Raw genomic sequence first — 6,621 nt, 5'->3', positions numbered from 1 at the left:
TGGGTAGGCAATACCAACGCCGGTCATCCTGGGAGCTGGCCACCCTGAGACTATTGCCCCGAGGAAGAGGTGAGATGGGCTGTCCTAGAGGTGGCCAGAAGGTATGTCAGGGCAGACTAAAAGACAGAGGTATGTAGGGGTGGAGCAAGGGCCGGTAGGCGTGGGGACTGTCCTGAGCGCTGTCGTCTCATAGAGTTACAGGCTTGAGCTGTCCTAGAGGTGGCTCGAAGGTGCGTCAGGGCTGTCCACAGATCAGATGCTATGTCGGAGTGAGCGAGAGCCAGACGGTGCACAGGGGCTCAGCGCTGTCACCCTGGGAAGGTACTGGGGCGGACTGTCCTAGAGGTGGCAGGAATCCCCCTCCGATTCTTTTAATCCCTACCCTACTCTTCACGTTTTCAATCACATAGGCATTGCTCTTTGATGCGAAGGGCACATGACATGGGTGCTGGGGAGGAATAAGCAGTACCACTGTTTGGTGGTAGTGTGGGTGTTTATATATGAAAGCAATATCTAACCAGGAGATAAGAATCTCCACAGTTGGAGAGTGACTCTGAGCTGGCTAGCCACAACCAGTGTACTGGGGGGAAAAGGTCCCTTGACTGAGAGACATTGTCTTCCTTTTTCTTCTTTGTTTTTGTGTTTTTAGTTTGTTTTCTTTTCATTCATTGAGCTGTAAAAAATATTATATGTGTGTGTGTGTGTGTATATACACAGGAGGGGTATGGCTGAATGCCTTCCCCTCTTCTGCAGTTATGTTTGGACCCGGCTATCCTTAGAGATGCAGCACATGGTGTCTACTAATAGTCTTGGCTTCTTTAGGGAGAGGTGAGCACCGTGGGGTGGAGTACTTTATTTCTCCCTTCAATTCTATTTTGTTTTAGTCCTTACCCTTCCTTTCACCTTTTCACATAAACATTGCTCGCTCTGGGTTTTGCTTGTCACTGGTTCATTGGCATTGTGAGATTGTGTTCAAATAATGACTGAAATTGGGGAAAATAGCCTCTTATTCAGCAATCACAAGAGCACAAGTTTGAGGTGTCAGTAGAATCCTGAAATACAGTTCTTACAAGAGCCCCCTTAAACACAGTTCTTACATATATTAAAATTCCATTACTATGATGTTACATTCTTTTATCTGTAGAACACAAAGGTTTGAGGGGCTTCCATCCTGGAAGCCAGGATTTGGGTTAAAACATCTGCTAAATGCAGGCTGCTACTTCTGATGGGATTAAGAGTGTCTGACTGGTCTCCTGCATAATTAAGAGATGTTAGTCCTTTTGTATTTTAAATTAGTAAAAATACTAGGCCTATATGCTCTAAATAAGTTAGCAACTGTACAGTCCTTAGTAAAAGAATAAAGGATATTCAATTGATTATCACAGCTGGGTTGTGAGATTTGCTGGTGTGAGTTTCATTCATTGATGCAATTTCATGGAAGCACTGTTTTGTCAGTTAGTTTCTTAAAGGGATAATGGCCCAGTTAAAAGGTATTTAACAAGTACATGCTAATTGGAGAAACTGTTTGGTGTTCTGTAATCTATTTCGGTGCAGGCGATTACACAACAGCAGGTTATAGTTCAACAGGTATATTTGGTTATAGTCCAACAGGAAGCACAAGCTTCCAAATAGACCTGTTGGACTAAAACCTGCTATTGTGTGATTATTAACTTTGTCCACCCCAGTCTAATACCAGCACCTCCAAGTCATGGGGTCCAGGAGATAGTTGTTTAGGGCTGATTAATATTATAATGTTTTGTGGAAACATGATGGCGGGGCTAGTATTGTTCTGTATGATTCAAAGGTAAACCTCTTGTAGCAAGGGCTGATAAGGTGTAAAAATGCAGTAATGGGTTTGAAAGGGTTGTTTTGATTAGAAAGAGTTGTTTTAAATTCAGTCTATTTTATGTTTGTAAAATATACTACAGAATCGCGGTTATATGAATGAATGAATGAAACCATGTTTTGTAGGCATCATGTGGAGGAGCCGGTGTTGGACTGGGGTATACAAAGTTAAAAAGCACACAACACCAAGTTACAGTCCAACAGGTTTATTTGGAAGCACTAGCTTTCAAAGCGCTGCTCCTTCATCAGCGCTATAGTAGAGAGTTATGATTGAATGAAACAGGAACATGATGTTTGCTTGTGAATGGGAGTTATGAATGAATAGACATAAAGCACCTGTGAGTGAGAATATACAAAGTGCTTGTGAGTTGGTAAGTGAAGGCACCTAGAATACAATATCTCACAGCCACCTCGGTGTTGTTCCTGGTGGTGGAGTGTTAATAAAACTACTTTCACTTGGTGTTTTCACTGTATCTTGCACCTACTCACACAAACATGGGTGCTGAGGAATATAAACACTACTACTGTAAGGTAGTAGTGTAGGGGAAACAAAAATAATATAATATAGAATCTTCTCAGTCCAGTGGAAAACAGAAAATATAACCAGGAGATTAGAATCTCCTCCATTCAGGTGACCAGCTTTGAGCTGGCTGGCCAGAGCCAGTGTATTGTTGAGCTTTTATGAGAACTGATTTCTGAGCTGGCTGGCTACATAGCCAGTGCATACTGTGATGCTTTAGTTCTCATTAGGGAACTGTTGCTTTTTTTCTTTCACTGGCTGGTTGCAGCCTGTGTGTTACTCTTCTTGTTTTTTGAGCAAGGAAAATGATGATTTTGTGGCAAGGCTTGGCCACTGCATTATGGTACTTAGTGTTTGCACTTTATTTTTGCATGTGTTTTCACTTTTTTGTGTTTGGACTGAGCCCCTGTGAGTCAGCTGCACCTTTATAAATGGACGGTGTCTCTGTGAGTTGACCTGGGCCCCTGTGGGTGGACTAGGCCTCTGTGGAGACTGACCACACGTGTGTGATGTGAGGTGTTCAATTGTTTCCTTCTGGAGTGGAGTCTGCCTTTGGGTGCTGACTCTGTTTTGGTAATGGACTCAGCCTTTTTGATGGTTGTTTCACCTACACTGTATCATGTGCATCCCTCATTCTGGCAGGCGTTACTGTGAGCCGGGTGGTGAGTAGGTCATCCCACAAGCTATCACCCCCAGAGCCAGAGGATGGGTAAGCTGCCCTGAGAGCAAGACACAGCCATCCCGAGAGCCGGAAGGTGGGTAGGCTGTCCTGAGTGCCGTTGTCCCAGAGAAGTATAGAGACGGGCTGCCCTAGAGGTTGCTGGAAGGTGCATAGGAGCGGGCAAGAACCGATGGTGCATTAGAGTGGACCAAGAAGCTGCAAGGTGGGAGGAGTGGGCTGTTTGCTGGTTTACCAGGGACTATACCAAGGCCCTAATTAGTATTGCTGATAAGTCAGCGTCAATATTATTTAAAAAGGGCCGCCACGCCTTGTAAAACTGTTTTGTTTTATGGTGCACCATATTTGTGAGGTAGTCTTGGGGAGATGCTCCATCACCAGCCTACGCTACCCCATAAGACCTGGTGGTGTCAGTGTTATATGCATTGTTTTATCATTTGGTTGATCAGATTTGTTTTGTATGTCTACTGTTTTCTCCACAGGAACTTAAGGTGGGATTTGGGATTCTTCTGCATTTCCTTGTAAATTGGGGTTTGGGGTTTGGGGTATGGTTTTGCTGAGAATTGATGTTTATTGTTAACTGTTGACTGTTTTGTATTTTTGTACAGTTTTTAAAAAATAATATTTTTATTGAAAACCTTTTTAAAATCTTTTACGAAACATTTATATACAAAGAAAAGAATAACACCATCAAAACAGAAAAAAAGGCAGTACAACAAAGCCATAACACAGTACTATTGTTAATAAGCAACCGACTATTCTACTATTCCCAGTCTCCCCCTCCCGGGGTCCCACAGACACCTATACTGATTCCCACGGCTAATATTGCTGATAAGTCAGCGTCTTATAAAACTGTTCCATTCTGTGGTGCACCATATTTGTGAGGTAGTCTTGGGGAGATGCTCCATCACCAGCCTACGCTACCCCATGGTGGCTTTTCTAACATCCAATTCAGTAGAATGTTCCTCCTCGCACAATGTTGCACAATCTCTCACCGTGTTCCCCCAGAGAGGGCAAATTTGGCAACCACAAAAGAATGATCAGATCCACGTTAATTTCAATCCCCAGGATGTCCTTACTATAGAACTCCAGTATCTCTGGATCTTACAACATGACCAGTAGCAGTGTGTGACAGTGCCTATACTAGTGTTACATTTGGGACACCCTGATGACACTCCTCTCTTGAACTTAGCTAACATCTCTGGCGCCATATGAGCCCTGAGTAAGATCTTCAATTGCATGGCTGCGCTCTATTACATACTGAGATTTTCCTTACATTTGCCTAGATGTCTTCCCATACCTCCATGAAATATCCTCTCCTATCTCTCGATTCCACAACCTACAAAGTCCTTCCATGTCCTCCAGAGCACGACCTTTCTGTAAATGATATAAAGTACTGAGTGAAAGAGCATCTGTACACCAGAGTACTCTTTTCTCCATGTCTGATTTGTAACACTGGACCAGGAGGGTGGTCTTCCTCTGTATATAGTCCCTTATCTGGAAGTATCAGAAAAGGTCCCGATTAGACAATCCATATTTCTGGCTTAACTGAGTAAATGACACCAGGATCTCCCCCTCGAATAAATCTCCTAGGCAGAAGATTCCCTTATTCTCCCATACCTTAAAGCTGGAGTCCATTGCCACAGGTTTAAATCCTTGGGCTCCCACCAATGGGGTAAATGGCAAAGTCTTAGACCAATTGCCCTCATCTTGCCTCATTATCCTCCAGGCTCTCTCCATATTTAAAATAATTTTGACTTTTACACTGCTGGGTCACGGATTTCATCTTGTCTATAAATAATAAATTAATTAAAGGACATCTTGACTGTGAGGCTTCAATATCAAGCCAAATCGACTCCGAATTTCCCCGTACCCAGTCACCAACATATGTTAACAGGGCGCTTATTTGATATTTCTTCAACTCGGAAGATCCACCCTCCCTCACCCGCGAAAGTTGCAATTTAGTGAATTTAATTAGAGGATGCTTGTGGCACCAAAGAAAAGACCCGAGCCAACCATTGAGCCTCTGTAACACTTGTCTCGGTAACAACAACGGGAGCATCCTTGTGGGGTACAGCAGGTGAGAAAGAGCACTCATCTCAATCAGGGCAATTCGGCCCAACCATGTTAACAGTAATCTCTCCCACTGTTGCAAATCCTGTTTTATCCTCTCCAGTAGTTGTACATAGTTAACTTTATACAGCGGGTGGAAGGAAGGGGCAACAAAAATTCCCAAATACAAAAAAACCTTTTGATGACCATCTAAACGGGAATTGCATTCCATCCTTCAGGTTAGGCACCTCCACTGATCCCCCTACCGGTATGGCTTCTGATTTTATATAATTGAGCCTGTAACCTGAGAAATCACCATATGAATTAATTGCATGAATCAGTTGAGAAACAGACTTCTTCAGATTGGCCAAAAACAAGAGGACGTTGTCAGCATATGGGGTGATCTTATGATCCCCCATTCCCACCTTTGGCGCTACTATTTCAGGATCCCTCCTGATAGCTTCGGCTAACGGCTCAATCACCAAGGTAAATAACAGCGGTGATAAAGGACACCCTATTGACTACCTAGAGTCCTAGAGAGAGATGTATAGCATGGAAACAGACCCTTCGGTCCAACCCGTCCATGCCGACCAGATATCCCAACCCAATCTAGTCCCACCTGCCAGCACCCGGCCCATATCCCTCCAAACCCTTCCTATTCATATACCCATCCAAATGCCTCTTAAATGTTACAATTGTACCAGCCTCCACCATTTCCTCTGGCAGCTCATTCCATACACATACCATCCTCTGTGTGAAAATGTTGCCCCGTAGGTCACTTTTATATCTTTCCCCTCTCACCCTAAACCTATGCCCTCTAGTTCTGGACTCCCTCACCCCAGGGAAAACACTTTGTCTATTTACCCTATCCATTCCCCTCATAATTTTGTAAACCTCTATAAGGTCACCCCTCAGCCTCTGACGCTCCAGGGAAAACAGCCCCAGCCTGTTCAGCCTCTCCCTATAGCTCAAATCTGCCAACCCTGGCAACATCCTTGTAAATCTTTTCTGAACCCTTTCAAGTTTCACAACATCTTTCCGATAGGAAGGAGATCAGAATTGCACGCAATATTCCAACAGTGGCCTAACCAATGTCCTGTACAGCCGCAACATGACCTCCCAACTCCTGTACTCAGTACTCTGACCAATAAAGGAAAGCATACCAAATGCCTTCTTCACTATCTTATCTACAGCGACTCCACTATCAAGGAGCTATGAACCTGCACTCCAAGGTCTCTTTGTTCAGCAACACTCCCTAGGACCTTACCATTAAGTGTATAAGTCCTGCTAAGATTTGCTTTCCCAACATGCAGCACCTCGCATTTATCTGAATTAAACTCCATCTGCCACTTCTCAGCCCATTGGCCCATCTGGTCAAGATCCTGTTGTAATCTGAGGTAATCATCTTCGCTGTCCGCTACACTTCCAATTTTGGTGTCATCTGCAAACTTACTAACTGTACCTCTTATGCTCGCATCCAAATTATTTATGTAAATGACCTCTTCTGATACTAAAGTTATTTGAT

Source organism: Chiloscyllium plagiosum, unplaced genomic scaffold (genome assembly GCF_037043375.1).
Source record: "Chiloscyllium plagiosum isolate Xiang-an unplaced genomic scaffold, Cpla_swu_hap1 HiC_scaffold_2, whole genome shotgun sequence".
NCBI classification, from domain to species: domain Eukaryota; kingdom Metazoa; phylum Chordata; class Chondrichthyes; order Orectolobiformes; family Hemiscylliidae; genus Chiloscyllium; species Chiloscyllium plagiosum.
Note: the sequence above shows the minus strand (reverse complement) of the source record.